This window comes from Carlito syrichta, unplaced genomic scaffold (genome assembly GCF_000164805.1).
Source record: "Carlito syrichta isolate Samal-C Ts95f unplaced genomic scaffold, Tarsius_syrichta-2.0.1 Scaffold120455, whole genome shotgun sequence".
NCBI classification, from domain to species: Eukaryota; Metazoa; Chordata; class Mammalia; order Primates; family Tarsiidae; genus Carlito; species Carlito syrichta.
Window position 1 is genome coordinate 19,192 of NW_007064551.1, and position 14,562 is coordinate 33,753.

Below are 14,562 nucleotides of genomic sequence, written 5' to 3' on the forward strand. Positions count from 1 at the left end.
ACTCAAAAAAAAAAAAAAAAATGTTTGTGGATCCCCTAGAGTGCTTCTGAGGAACAGAGTTTGGATAATGCTTTTTACCGTAGGACTTTATGACCTTGGTGAAAGATACCTGTTTTGGGATGAGAGAGGAGTTCTCATTAAATACACAGATTTAGATCAGTTCATGTTGGTTTGGCCTATCACCATTAGTGCAATTTTTTTTTTTTTTTTTTTTTTTTGAGTTGGAGTCTCACTCTGTCGCCCAGACCGGAATGCAGTGGCCGCTCCCGGCCACCACAGCCTCGACCTGCTGGGCTCCGGCGATCCTTCCGCCTCAGCCTTCCGAGTAGCTGGAATTACAGATGCGCGCTACTACGCCCGGCTGATTTTTTGATTTATTGTAGAGATGAGGTCTCGCTGCCCAAGCGGGTCTCGAACCCGCGGGCTCAGGCAATTCACTCTCCTCAGCCTCCCAAAGGCGTGCAATTACAGGCTGAGCCACTGAGCCCAGCTAGTGCAATTTAAATTACTGTGTTACACTGGGGGAAAAAGTTAGGTCTGCTGAAAAGGAAAACGTGAATGTTGAAACAGTGTGGTATAGACACAACACTGACAAGGACTGGAGACTTGAATTCTAGTCCCAGTCCGAATGCCAATCATTGGTAGTTTTAGATCAGCCGTTTAGTTTCTCTATCCTTTGTTTGTCTGAGTGGAGATCTTTATCACCCAGGCTGGAGTGTTGTGGTGGGATCACGACTCACAGAGCCTCAACATCCTGGGCTCAGGCGATCCTCCTGCCTTTGCCTCCTGAGTAGCTAGGGCTACAGGTGCACCCCACCACGCCAGGCTAATTTTCTGCCTTTTGTAGAGACAGCATCTCGCTAGTTCTCTAGGCTCTTCTCAGACTCCTGGCCTCAAGCATGTCTCCTGTCTTGGCCCCTGAAGTGCTAGGATTATGGGCATGAGCCCCTGCACCTGGCCCTCTTACTGTTTTTATACAAAATGAGGGATTTAGATCTTTAGGTCTCTTTGGCCCAGGATAGCAAATAGCTGATGTTACAGAGAACTTTTTAAAGAGACGTACTCCCCACAAACATATTGTGGCTCATATTAAACTGAGCTGTTGCCCAACAAAGATGTTTTGAAAACTTGATATAATCAGAGCATGGCAGTGATTGCTTTAGTAGTATTAATTGCATATAAATGAAGCCTTGGAGAGTGCTTAGAAACAGTCTGACCTCTTAAATCTTTGTAATCCCTCTGTGAACATGTTATTTTATCTGAGGTTTGAAGACTGTAAACTAAACAGTAAACCTCTTCAAGATAATGTTCAAATTTAATCATCTTTGCTTTAGGTAGGAAGGGGCACTTCTTAGTTTTGAAATCTATTCTGAATGGCCAGTCATTTAATTTCTCAAAAGATTGATAGTTAAAGCCTTCTGATGTATTCAGTAATGAAGACTATTTTGTTATGAATGTCTCCGCAGATTTTTCTGTTTTTTGGAAACACCAAATCATATTAGTTGGCTTTCTAGTTTGATTTTTGGCTAGTGAGAGTTTCCTGTCTTCTCATTCTTCTGTAAAGGAATGTTTGTTTTATTTTGTTCTCTTTTCCCAGTGACTGTTCCATTCATTTGTGTGGAGTGTGTATGTAGGTGGGTGTTCCCAAAGTGCTTTGAGTCTTGAGAGATGATTGCTATTAGCCCAAATATTTTCAACTGCTTGGTGATAATAAACACATTAACTTGCGTCTTGCCATTATTTTACTTGACAGATTTGTTTGTAATTTTCTCATAACAACTAATAACTCAGGCCATCTTCGATTTTCTGTTTCCTAAAAAATATCTTTATAGTTAATCAGAATCCAAACACCCATTGTATATGTTGTTAGGCCTCTTTAAGATTCTTTTTCTCAAGAAGAGTCTTCCCTTCATCTTTTTGTTTTTCTTTCATCCACTGATTTGTTGAAGAAACCAGGTTTGTGTCTGGAAGAGGCTCCCACATTGTGGATATGTCCAGTTGCACTTGTGTGGTGGCATTTGACTAATTCCCCTGTTTGTCATACTCTGTTTATACTGGGGTTTTTAGATTTTGGATCAGTTTTTTGAAAAGGTGCCTCCCAGGTGGTGCCATGTGCTTTGTGTTGTGTCACTTCAGGAGGCACAAAATTTGGTGGTGATGACTTTTTTGTAAAGGTTCCCATCTACCTTTCTTGCGTGGTGTTAATATGCAGAGATGATCACTGTTAGAATAAACTCTGTCAGTAGAGGTAGATGGATTTTACCATCCTGTCATTCCTTTCACATTTATTAGCTGTGGTTTTTCTGGGTAAAATTTTCCCTCATCTATTTGAGCTTTTTGGTTACTCTGAGCCGAGGCTCTCCTAGAAAAGCAAGACGAATGCTTCATTCCTTCCTTTTCATGATCCTCCAGGTACCTACTTGCTTTTATTTCTTTTTTTAAAAAAGAAAAGCTTGCACATTAGGCTCTTTGTATATTCATTGTATTTCAAATGATTTCAGTAGTCATTCTTGTTGATGCCAGATTGTGCCTCCTTAGTCTGGGGGAGTCCCTTCAGGCTGGCTCCATGACTCTTTTTCCTTATTTTCTTGCTTTTTGCCCTTGGAAGGTGCCCTTTATCTATTATGTTTTAAGGGGAATGATGTTTGGTGTGCACAAATGGAAACTAGGAATGCTTATTGCTACCAGGTTGTCATTTCTTTTAGACTCTTCTAGGGGATATAGCTAGGAAACAATTTTTTTGTTTTAGAAAAAATATGAGTTACTGCTATTTCCAGTTCAAATTTGATATGAGATTGTAACTTCTTTCATTTTATACTTGTTATTTTTTTCCTTAACCGGAAAATGTTTCCTAACATCAACACTTAACATAATTTCTTCTTGACCCTATCTATCTCTGTGTGTGTGGTACACATAAATATGTTTAAAACTTAGTTTTAAAGTAATAACATCAACATTATTACTGGGGTGAAGTTTAACATTTCTTTGCATGTTCTTGTTTTTCTTAGCACGTATTCCACTGAGGGCAGTAAAAGTGCTGTGTTCTCAGGTCAGTTGAAATAATTATTTTTAAATTTCCAGTTGACTGTGTCAGCAACTTGATATGCAATTAAGGTTCATTTTCATTTGTTCTTAGTTATTTGGGATTCCTTTGCTTCTTTCTGCTTTTTTTTTGAGTCAGAATCTTACTCTGTTGCCCAGGCTGGAGTGCACTGGCACAATCATGACCACCGCAGCCTCAACCTGCTAGGCTCAGGCAATCCTTCCGCCTCAGCCTTCCAAGTAGCTGGAACTACAGGCGCATGCCACCATGCCCGGCTACTTTTTTGATTTATTGTAGAAATGCTGTCTCGCCAAGTTGCCCAGGCTTGTCTCAAACCCCTGGGCTCAGGCAGTCCTCTCGCTTCAGCTTCCCAGAGTGCTGGGATGACAGACTTGAGCCACCATGCCTGGCCTCTTTCTGCTTTTATTTTTATTTTTATTTTTTTTTGAGTTGGAGTCTCACTCTGTTGCCCAGACTGGAGTGCAGTGGCTGCTCCCGGCCACCGCAGCCTCGACCTGCTGGGCTCCGGCGATCCTTCTGCCTTAGTCTTCCAAGTATCTGGAACTACAGGCACGCGCTACCACGCCCGGCTAATTTTTTTGATTTATTATAGAGATGAGGTCTCGCCAAGTTGCCCAGGAGGGTCTCTAACCCGTGGCCTCAGGCAATTCACTCACCTTGGCCTCCCAAAGCGCGGGATTACAGGCTAAACCACCCAGCCCAGCTCTTTCCGCTTTTAACCTCTACAGCCTCCATCTCTGTCCCTTCAGTGCTTTTCATCCCCTTGACTCTGGGGAACTGTTTTTATTCGCTTTTGGTTCATCCTTCCATTGTTTTTTTTTTTGCAAAATATGAGCAACAACGTGTGCATCCATTCATTTAGATGCATTGCTGTTTGTTTAGCCCTTTACCAGTTGAGGGGCATCTGGGCTCTTTCTTGTTTGGGGTTTTTAGAAATGAAGCTGCTAGAAACATTTGTGTAGAGGTCTTTGCTTGAGCCTCAGCTTTCATTTCCGTGGGATAAATGCCCGAGAGTCCAGTTGCTGGGTTGTGTGGCAAGTGGATAGTTTTTTAAAAATTGCCATACTCTTTTCGAGAATGGGTATACCATTTTTCTTTCCCACCAGCAGTGTATGAGTGACCCAGTTTCTCTAAATCCTTGCTAACTTCAGGGTTCCCTGTCATCATTGGTTTTTATTTTAGCTAGTCTGATAGTAGGCGTTTAGTGATACCTGACTGTGCTATTTATTTGGATTTTCCTAGGAGCTGATGATTTGCACATCTTCCCTTGTGCTTTTTTGCCATCTTTATCGCCGCTTTGTGAAATGTGTGTTCATGGCTAGCCCATTTTCTGTTTGGATTGTTTGCTGTTTTTGCTGTTGGGTGTAGAGAGTACTTTGTATATTTTGCTGTGTCTTTTGTTGCATATGTAGTTTGCAGAGATGTTGTCCCAGTCTGTTCCTTTTCATTTCTTAACAGGGTCTGTCTTAGAGCAAAAGTCTTTAATTTTGCTGAGGTCCAGTTTTTTGATCATTTATTTTATTTTTTATGGCTTGTGCTTTTCATATAAGAACTCTTTGCCTGGTCCTGGACTCCAGAGATTTTTTTTTCTTATGCTTATTTTTAAAAGTTTCATAGTTTTATGTTTCATATTTTCATCCAGGATTCACTAATTTTTAAAAATCTTGAAGTGTGAGCTTTAGACCAAGGCTCATTTTTCAGCCTCTTGATGTCCAATTGCTCTAGCACTATTTGTTGCAAAGGTTGTTTTTCCTTTGTTGAATTATACCTTTGAAAAAACAATCAACCGGACATACTTATATAGGTCTTTTTCAGGCTGTTCATTTGATATGTGTCTGTCCCTCGGCTAACATACTTTGCAGATGACTGTAGCTTTATAATGTGGTAAGCTTGAATATTAGGTAGAATGATTCCACGCTTTTTCTTCCCATTAAAAAAAAATTGTTTTTACCATTCTAGGTCCTGTGCTTTTACGTATAAATTTTATAGCAAACTTGTTTATGTCTAAAACAAGTCTGCTGGGATTTTGATAGGAATTATACTAAATCTATAGTTCATTTTGGGAGAATTGACATCATTACTATGTTGAGTCTTCCAGTCCATGAACATGATATGATATGTTTTCTGCTTATTTAGGTCTTTTAAAATTTTTTTTCATCAGCTTTTTGTAATTTTCAGGATACAAATCATTCTGTACATGTTTTGTTAAAATATACCTTTCCTTCATTTTTTTAAAGCAATTGTAAATTATTTTGTGCTTTTAAGTTTGGGTTCCACGTACTTATTGTTTGTATATAGAAATGCATTTGGTGTTGTTTGTTGATCTTGTATCATGGGACATTGCTGAACTTATTAATACGTTCTAGGAAATTTTTTTGTAAATTCTTTGGGATTTTTCTTTATAGGAAAATCATGCTGTCTGAAAATAGGAACAATTTCATTTCTTCCTTTCTGAAAGTTACATTTTCGTTTACTTGAATGTGTCAAGTTTTGTGTTTTCTGGATTTTGAATTATATTTAGGGAGTATCTTCTCCGTGTCAGGTGGTAAAGCATTGTTTGTGTTTTCTTCTACTTGTGTGTTTTTATATTTTATACTTAGTTTTCTGATTCATTTGGAATTTAACCTGGTGTATAGAGTGAGACACAGATCTATTGTACTTCTAAATGACTGTATAGTTGTTTCAACAGCATTTATTATAAAGTTCATATTTCCTTCCTGATTTGTGAGGTTACCTTCATCATTACTACATCTTATCATTGAATTTTATTCTAGTTCAGTATTTTGTTTTGTTTCTGCTTGTGTATTCATGTGTAAGCACCCCACTGCTTTATTTCTTTTAGAAATGGCGTCTATAGCCTTATTGCCCAGGCAGGAGTGCAGAGGGGGTGATCACGGCTCACTACAACCTCGCACTCCTGGGCTCAAGATTCCTCCCGCCTCAGCTTCCTGAGTGGCTGGGACTACAGACGCATGTTATTATGCCCGGCTAACTTTCTTATTTTTTGTGGAGACGTGGTCTCACTGTGTTGCCCAGGCTGATCTCGAACTCCAGAGCTCAAATGATCCTACTGTCTTGGCCTCCCAATGTATTGGGATTACAGGCGTGAACCACTATACCCGACTGCTGCTGATTTAATTATAGAGACTTCAGTAATACGCTTTGACATTTGGTGGGAGCTGGTCCTCCCTTATTGCTCATCTACTGTTTTGCAGGTGTTCTATGGCTGTTTTCTTGTTTAATATGAACCTTATTATTTGTGTGAACTATATCAACTTTATTTGTTGTGTAGTTTTAGGAAAATCTATTCTTATTTTTTAATGTAATTACATTTATAAGTTAACATAGAGTTGATATCTTTATGAGTGTCTACTGATGTCTTCTACTCATATCTATTACCACATGGATAATTCAGGGTTCCTTCTCTTGCTGATTTGTAGATATCCACGCCAATAGCGGGAGACCTGGCTCTGACGATTTGTTGGGCATTTACGTAATTGTTTAATTCCAGTATACCTGTAGAGCGATGTCAGAATTGTTAAGCTGTTTTTTGCTGGATAAAACTTGATTGACTAGAGTGTAGTACTTACGTGCAGTTCATTTTGCCTTTAGTCTTACAAACTCCTTTTTCCAAAGTTACTTAGGAACTCTCTTGATACTGTAGCTCTTAGTTAATTTCAAAGGTAGATGATGTCAGTTCTCCAACTTTATGCTGCTTTAGTATTTTTGTTGTTTTTTCTGGGTCTTTTGTCTTTAAATTTTAGAATCAATTTGCCAGTATCTATAAAATAGCTTTCCGGGAGACACAGTGAGACCATGTCTCCACAAAAAAATTAAAAAATTAGCAAGGCATGATGGCATGGGCCTGTAGTCCCAGTTACTCAGTAGACTGAGGCAGAAGGATTGCCTGAGCCCAGGAAGTTGAGGCTGCAGTGAGCCATGATTGTACCACTGCACTCCAGCAACATAGTGAGACCCTGACTCAATAAAATAGTATTCTGAGATTTGTTTTGTATTGGTGTGAATATGTAGATCAAGTTGGAAGGAACCTACATCTTTACAATGTTGAATCTTTCTATCCATGAACATGGACTGTCTTGTCATTTTCATTTATATTTTCTTTGATTTCTTTCATTACAGGTTATAGTTTTTCTCATATAGATCTTGTACATATTTTGTTGTGTTGAGCACTACATTTTTTTGAGGCTAATGCAAATGGTATTATGTTTTTGCTTTCACTGTCCAGTTGTTATTTGCTTATATATAGGAAAGCAATTAACTTTTGTTTATTAACCTTATATCCTACAACCTTGTTATAATCATTTATTAGTTCCAGGAGCTTGTTGATTCTTTGGGACTTTCTTTTTTTTTTTTTTGAGTTGGAGTCTCACTCTGTCTCCCAGACTGGAGTGCAGTGGCCTCTTGTGGCCACTGCAGCCTCAACCTGCTGGGCTCCGGTGATCCTTCTGCCTCTGTCTTCCAAGTATCTGGAACTACAGGCGTGCGCTACCACGCCCGGCTAATTTTTTTTTGATTTATTGTAAAGATGAGGTCTCACCAAGTTGCCCAGGTGGGTCTCAAACCCGCGGGCTTAGCCAATCCACTCACTTCAGCCTCCCAAAGCACGGGATTACAGGCTGAGCCACCGAGCCCAGCTGGGACTTTCTATATAGGCAGTCATGTAATCTGCAAATGATGACAGTATTATTACCTTCTTCTGTTTTCTTTTCTTTTTCTTTTCCTGACTGATTGAGCTAGCACATCCAATGTGGTGTTGAATAGGAATGCTTTATTCTCAGTGTTGTGGGGAAAGCATCTAGTTTCTCAACGATTAAATATAGTGTTAGCTATAGGTGTTTTGTAGTTATTCTTTATCAATTTGAGGAGGAACTCCTTTAGTTGAGATTATTTATTATGTTGGATTTTGTGAAATGCTTTCTCTGCTTCTATTTTATATGATCATATGACTTTTCTTTAGCCTGTTGATGTAATGCATTTTATATTGATTTTGAAATATTGGACAAGTCTTGCATATCTGGAATAATTACATTTGGTGTGTGCAGTTATTTTTATACATTGTTTAATTTGATTTGCCAATATTTTGGTGAGAGGATCTTTGCACCTATATTTGTAAGATATATTGGGCTGGAGTTTTTCTTTTTTATAATGTCTTTTTTGGTTTTAGAGGAATACTAGTCTCATAGAAAGAGTTAGGAAGTGTTTCCTCTGCTATTTTCTGGAAAAGCATTCTAGAGAATTGGTATCATTGTTTTCTTTAAGAATTTGGTAAAATTCAACAGTGAAACCATCTAGGCCTGTAGATTTTCTTTTTTGGAAAATGATTAATTATTTATTCAATTTTAGTAGTAATTATGGACATATTCAGAAGATCACTTTCTCAAGTTTTGGTAGTTTATGTCTTTCAAGGAATTAGTTCATTTCATTTATGTTATCTGTCTTGTGAAAATAGAGTTGTTCACTCATTATCATTTCAGTATCAAGGTGTTCAGTAGGGATGACTCCTTTTAATTTTATTGGTAATTTGTGTTTTCTCTCTTTTTTTTTTCTTCCCTTGGTTAACCTAACTGGAGATTTGTCAGTTTAATTGGTCTTTTCAAGTAGCAAGCTTTTGTTTTCATTGTTCTATTCCATTATATTCACTTCCTTTTTTCAATTTTATTGATTTTTGCTCTAATTTTTATTTATTTTCTTGTGCTTCATTTATACTTCAGTTACTCTTCTTTCTCTAGTTTCCTACATTAGAAGCATAAGTGATTGATTTTAAACTTTTCTGACTTTTTAGCCAGGTGTGGTGGCTCACACCTGCCATCCCAGCACTTTGGGAGGCAGAGGTGAGAGAATTGCCTGAGCCCAGGGGTTCAAGACCTGCCTGGGCAACTTGGCAAGACCTCGTCTCTACAATAAATCAAAAAACAAGGCCAGGCTTGGTGGCTCAGCCTGTAATCCCAGCACTTTGGGAGGCTGAGGTCAGTGGATTGCCTGAGCCCGCTGGTTCGTGATCAGCCTGGGCAACTTGGTGAGACCTCATCTCTACAATAAATAAATAGAAATTAGCTGGACGTGGTAACATGTGCCTGTAGTTCTGGCTACTCGGAAGGCGGAGGCAGGATTGCCAGAGCCCAGCAGGTCAACGCTGGCATGGTTGTGAGTATGGCATTTCCCTCCAACCTGGACGACAGTGTGAGACTCCAACTTAAAAAAAAAAAAAAAAAGCTGGTCGTGGTGGCACATGCCTGTAGTTCCAGGTACTTGGGAGGCTAAAGCAGAAGGATTGCCTGAGCCTACTGGGCGGAGGCTATGGTGGTTGTGAGCATGCCACTGCACTCCAGCCTGGGCAACAGAGTGAGATTGCAACTCAAAAAATAATAAATAAGTAAATAAATAATTCTGACTTTTAAATATGGTTTCAACTCTCAGTTTTCTTCTAAGCATTCCTTTCACTGTATTCCACAAGTTTTGATATTTTGTTTTTATTTTTACTTAGCTCAAAATTTATCTTGAGACTTCTTTGACCCTTGCATCATTTAGATGTATGTTGTTTGCTCTAAATATTTTGGGATGTTCCAGCTATCTTTCTGTCAGTGACTTATAGTTTAATTCCATTGTGGTCTGAAAGCATACTTTTTATAATTTTCAACTCTTTTACATTACTCATGTGTTTTATGGTCTGTCTTGGTGATTGTTCTTGTGTGAGCTTAGAAGAATGTGTGTTCTGCTGCTGTTGGGTGAAACATTCTGTAAATGTCAGTTAGATCTGGTTGATTGACGGTGCTGTTCAGTTCAGTGGCATTCTGAGTTTCTGCCTGCTGGATCTGTCAATTGCTGACAGAGGGATGTTGATGTCTCCAATTATAATAGTGCTTCTTACAGTTCTGTCAGTTTTTCTCAAGTATTTTGACACCCTTTTGTTTGGTGCAGACACATTAAGGATTGTTATGTCTTCTTGGATAATATACAATTTTTTCGTTGCGTAATGATTTTCCTTGATCTTAATTCTGCTTTGTCTGATATTAATTAGCTATTCCAGCTTTCTATTGAAAGCATGGTACATTTTTCTTATTTCTTTACATTCATCTATTTGTATCTTTGTATTTATGGCGGGTTTCTTGTAGACAACATATTTGGACTTCTTTTTTTTTAATTTGCTCTAACAGTCTGTTAATTGGTTTCTTTAGACCATTCAGATGTAAATAGATTATTGGTACAGTTGTATTGATAGCAACCCTGCTTGTAACTGTTTTCTAGTCATTGTTCTTGGTCTTTGTTTTTTCTCATCGTTCCTTCTTTGTTTTCTTTTTTCCCTTTTTAAAAAATCTTTTTCTGATTTGAAATAAGCATTCAGTGTGATTCCGTTTTCTCTCATCTCTTAGCATAAAAATGTTTATTTTGTATTTTTACTTTTATTTTTATTTTTTTGAGACAGAATCTCACTCTGTTGTTCAGACTGGAGTGCAGTGGCATGACCACGGCTCACTGTAGCCTCGACCTCCTGGGTTCAGGCAATCTGTCTTTCGAGTAGAAGGAACTACAGATGCATGCCACCACACCCAGCTAATTTTTTGAATTTTTTTTTTTTTTTTTAAAAGATGAGGTCTTGCTATGTTGTTCAGGGTGGTCTTGAATTCCTGGGCTCAAGCAATTCTCCCATCTTAGCCTCCCAAAGTTTTGGAATTACAGGCATGAACCATCATGCCAGTCGACATATTTTTAAGCTCATTGATTCTTTCCTTGGTATGTTACCTATCTGTCTTGCATGTTGTCTGCTTTTTCCATTAATGCCCTTAAGATAATAATCATAGTTATTTTAAATTTCTATGTGATAATTTCAAAATCTATATCATATTTGAGCTTGGTTCTGATACTTGCTGTGTCACTTCAGACTTTTTTATTGCCTTATTTAGCAAGCTTTTTAATGTTTTGTTTCTCTTTCTTTTTTGTTCTTTTCAATTCCATTTCTTTAACACTTTTAAATCTCCCCAAGAAAGTTAAGTAAGAACCTTTTAAATTCTTTCCTCCTTCTCTCTCAGCATCTGATCTTAAGTGATAATCTTTTCTTTCCAGTTAATATTGGTGAAGTAATTAATAAGCATATTCTAAGCCGGGTTCAGTGGCTCAGCCTGTAATCCCGCGCCTTTGGGAGGCTGAGATGAGTGGATTGCCTGAGCCCGCGGGTTCGAGACCCGCCTGGGCAGCAAGACCTCATCTCTACAATAATTCAAAAAAATCAGCCGGGCGTGGTAGCGCATGCCTGTAATTCCGGCTACTTGGAAGGCTAAGGTGGAAGGATTGCCGGAGCCCAGCAGGTCGAGGCTGCGGTGGCCGGGAGCGGCCACTGCATTCCAGTCTGGGTGACAGAGTGAGACTCCAACTCAAAAAAAAAAACCAAAAAAGCCATAAACAAACAAACAAAAAGTAAGTATATTCTAATTTCCTTTTATTTGCTCCATGCCCCTCTGTCCCTTCCCCCAGTGTTTGTGTGTGTCTGTCTCTCTCTCTCTCTCTCTCTCTCTCTCTCTCTCTCTCTCTCTCTCTCTCTCTCTCTCTCTCTCTCTCTCGTTAGCTCTGTTCTTTCTGTATTGTTTTCTGTATTGTTGCCACACACGTGCTGATGTTTTTCAAGTCCTTTCTAGAACATTTCTCAGGAAGGGCTCAAGAAATATGTTATTAACTATATATGCCTTTAAACTTGTTTGACTATATATAAAGTTCTGGGCTCACATTTTTTTTTTTTACTTGAGTTTTTATTGTATTTGAGTGTGAAATACCTGTTTACTGTATTTGGGTGTGGAATGCAGTCATGTGTTGCTTAATGGTGAACCTAACATTCTGAAAAATGCCTCTGATAGGTGGTATTGTTATTGTGCAAACACTTTATATACTTACACAAACCTAGCTAGTACAGCGTGCTCTCTTACATAGCTCCATTATAATCTCAGGGTTCGCTATGGTATATGTGGTCCATTTTTGACTGAAATGTCATAGTACGGTGTAGCTGATCTGGGTATAATGTGACAGTATGGTTTTCTTATTATGAGTGGTAGGATTTTTTTCCTGAATGCTCAAAGAAGTTAAAAAAGTCTTTAAAGTCCAAGTTTGTATTAGGGATATTCTGGGTTGAATTTCCCTAGTATAGCATGTTTTCATTGTGTAGATTCACGTTTTATTTTGGGAATATTTGCTTGACGTACAGTTTGAAATAGCTGTCTGGTTCCTATTTTGTGTATTTTGGATGAGTTTCTTTTTGTATTTGTTTTATTATTTTCATTCACTATCTTACTTGTTTTTCCCTTATTAGGCTATTTGGGGGGATAAAAATTTAATCTCTGTTTCTGAAAAAAGTTCTTTTCCCCTCATTTGTGAATCTTATTAACTTTTTCTATCATCTGGCCATACTAGTTTTGAGCTTTTCTAATTTTGACTTACTGCTGCTTAATAAAGTATCAACTATTTTCTTAATTTCTTTGGGGTCATTTTGAAACTAAATTAACATTTTTTATCTTATTTGACCACATTTTTCTCATGTGTTTTTATTATCTCTTACATCATCTTAGTGTGTGCTTTTATTTTCTTGTGTTTAAACAAGTTAGTTTTTAGAAGGAAGAACTTCTGTAGGAGGAAGGGATAATTTTTGAGTGTAGTTTATCATCTTCGTGGTCTCAGGCCTCATTTGGGAAATATTTTTTTTAACTGACTTTTGAGGTGTAGTAAAGCTTTTTGCCTGTATGTCTATATTTTCCAGATATTTTGCTTTCTGAAGAATGCCCTTTAAATGTATATTGCTGCTCTGGCACTTTGTGAGGTCTGTGTCACTTGGTCCTCTGTCCCTCTGGAATCTGAATCCTCTCTCCTTAGAGGTTCTCTTTCTTTTTGCTTTGCTTAGGTCTCTTTCTGCTTCTTACCATTTCTTTTCAGGGTGGGTCTCTGTTTTTGTGTAAGGGAATGGGTTGGTTCTACAATCCTCTTAGATTGTGCTAGAATCAGCAGTTTTGAATGTGTTCTGGCTCCCTTGCAGTTTTCCAGCCTTCTCTGCGTCTACCCACATCTTGGAGCCTGTGGAGAATGTCTGACTTTACCCAACCTCAGAGTTCCTTGGTCAGATTATTTTCTATTACCAGGATTTGAGCTTGTTGGTTCCTTTGTAAAGAATAGACTTTTCTTTCATTTTTACATGAGTGAGTCCTTCTAATTAGTGTAATTAACATTTTTCAGTTAGTTTCTAGTTGTTTATTTTCTACTTCTTCTCATGTGAATAAAACTTGTAAACATGATCGGGGACTTTGTCTATCTTATATGCCACAGTGTTCCCAGATCCTAACAAACTGTCTGGCATAGAGTAGGGCACAGTAAATATTATTTAATAAGCAACTACAGCAAGTGGTAGAATCCCCTCCCTGCTGTGCTCCTGTCTTCATATTGGGAAGTAGTTGGAAGTAAGTCTAAACCTCTGCAGTATATGTAAGTATAAGGGATTTGGGGGAAAGCTGTAATTTTTGTAGTGTACTTTTTAACTCTCTACAGCTGTAGATAGTCAAAATTCACTGAGGAGTTGATCCTGGCTGGTCTGAAGGTAGTTATCTCGAGTGATTGTTCACAATCAGTTATAGATAGAATTCTTTGTTCTAAGTCTTTCCTCCCTTCTCATTGTCTACACTTGACTAATCTTTAAAAAAAAAGAGTCTATCCTTGTATTGCATTTTAAATTTTAGTTCTTATTGTACTTTTTCGTTTCTCAAATTTCATGTTATGTGTATTTTTTAGGGTTTTTTTTTTTGTAATCTCCTTGGCTGCTCGTGCCCATTCTTGTACTGCTACAGTATTACCCCAGCGAGTGTTCACGCAGAATGAACGCTCCATTGGAATTGATGGATTGTGTGCTATGATTGACTTCTGTGTAGGAGGAAGATTATACATGATGCCTTGAATAAAGGATGTGAAGGCTTTTCATAGACTGTAGAATGTTAACATGGCCTCAAGAGTGGTGTTTCCTAGAGTTGTGCGATTCAACTGCCCTGATGAGAGCTGGGTGAAATTTGAGACTATGAAATTCAATCTTTCCCTTGACGCTGCCGATAAAGGAATTTCAACCCTGAGAGATTACGGGATGGATTATCTAACTAACTAGTGGCCAAGCTCCAAAGGTTTATGATTTCTAGTTGTAGTTGATTTTTTTTTTTCTAGATCCGTTTTATGACATAATTTGACAAAAAGGCATAGATTTTAGAAGGGTGGTTTTAAAATACCAAAGAAAAAACATTTTAGGGTTGAGTACTTGTACACTCTTAAGTACTCTGCTTGGCTGACCTTTCTTCATATTAAAATTAGGGGTGGCTTTTGAGTATCTAAAACTCTCCGTTTAAAATAGGCTATACTTAGGGATAAGTGATTCTGAGCAGCCATTATCAGAAAAAATGTTAAATGTTCACATTTTTTTGCCCAATTGCTGATGTTTATATTTATTTGAAGTATTCTTAAGAGCA

At 38.0% G+C, this 14,562-nt stretch overlaps 1 protein-coding gene across 4 annotated transcripts in view; it reads left to right on the forward strand.

Annotated features, from left to right (window-relative positions):
- Window positions 1-14,562, forward strand: part of MKLN1 (muskelin 1) — a 151,563-nt gene that overhangs the window by 16,268 nt on the left and 120,733 nt on the right. For 2 of the 4 annotated variants that reach the window (XM_021707540.1, XM_021707538.1), the window contains exon 1: window positions 2,993-3,049. The exons of the other annotated variants lie outside the window; for them this stretch is intronic. The gene's annotated coding sequence lies outside the window, so the exon portion shown is untranslated. Of the gene's footprint in view, window positions 1-2,992; window positions 3,050-14,562 lie in introns of those variants that run through there. 4 annotated transcript variants of the gene reach the window in all.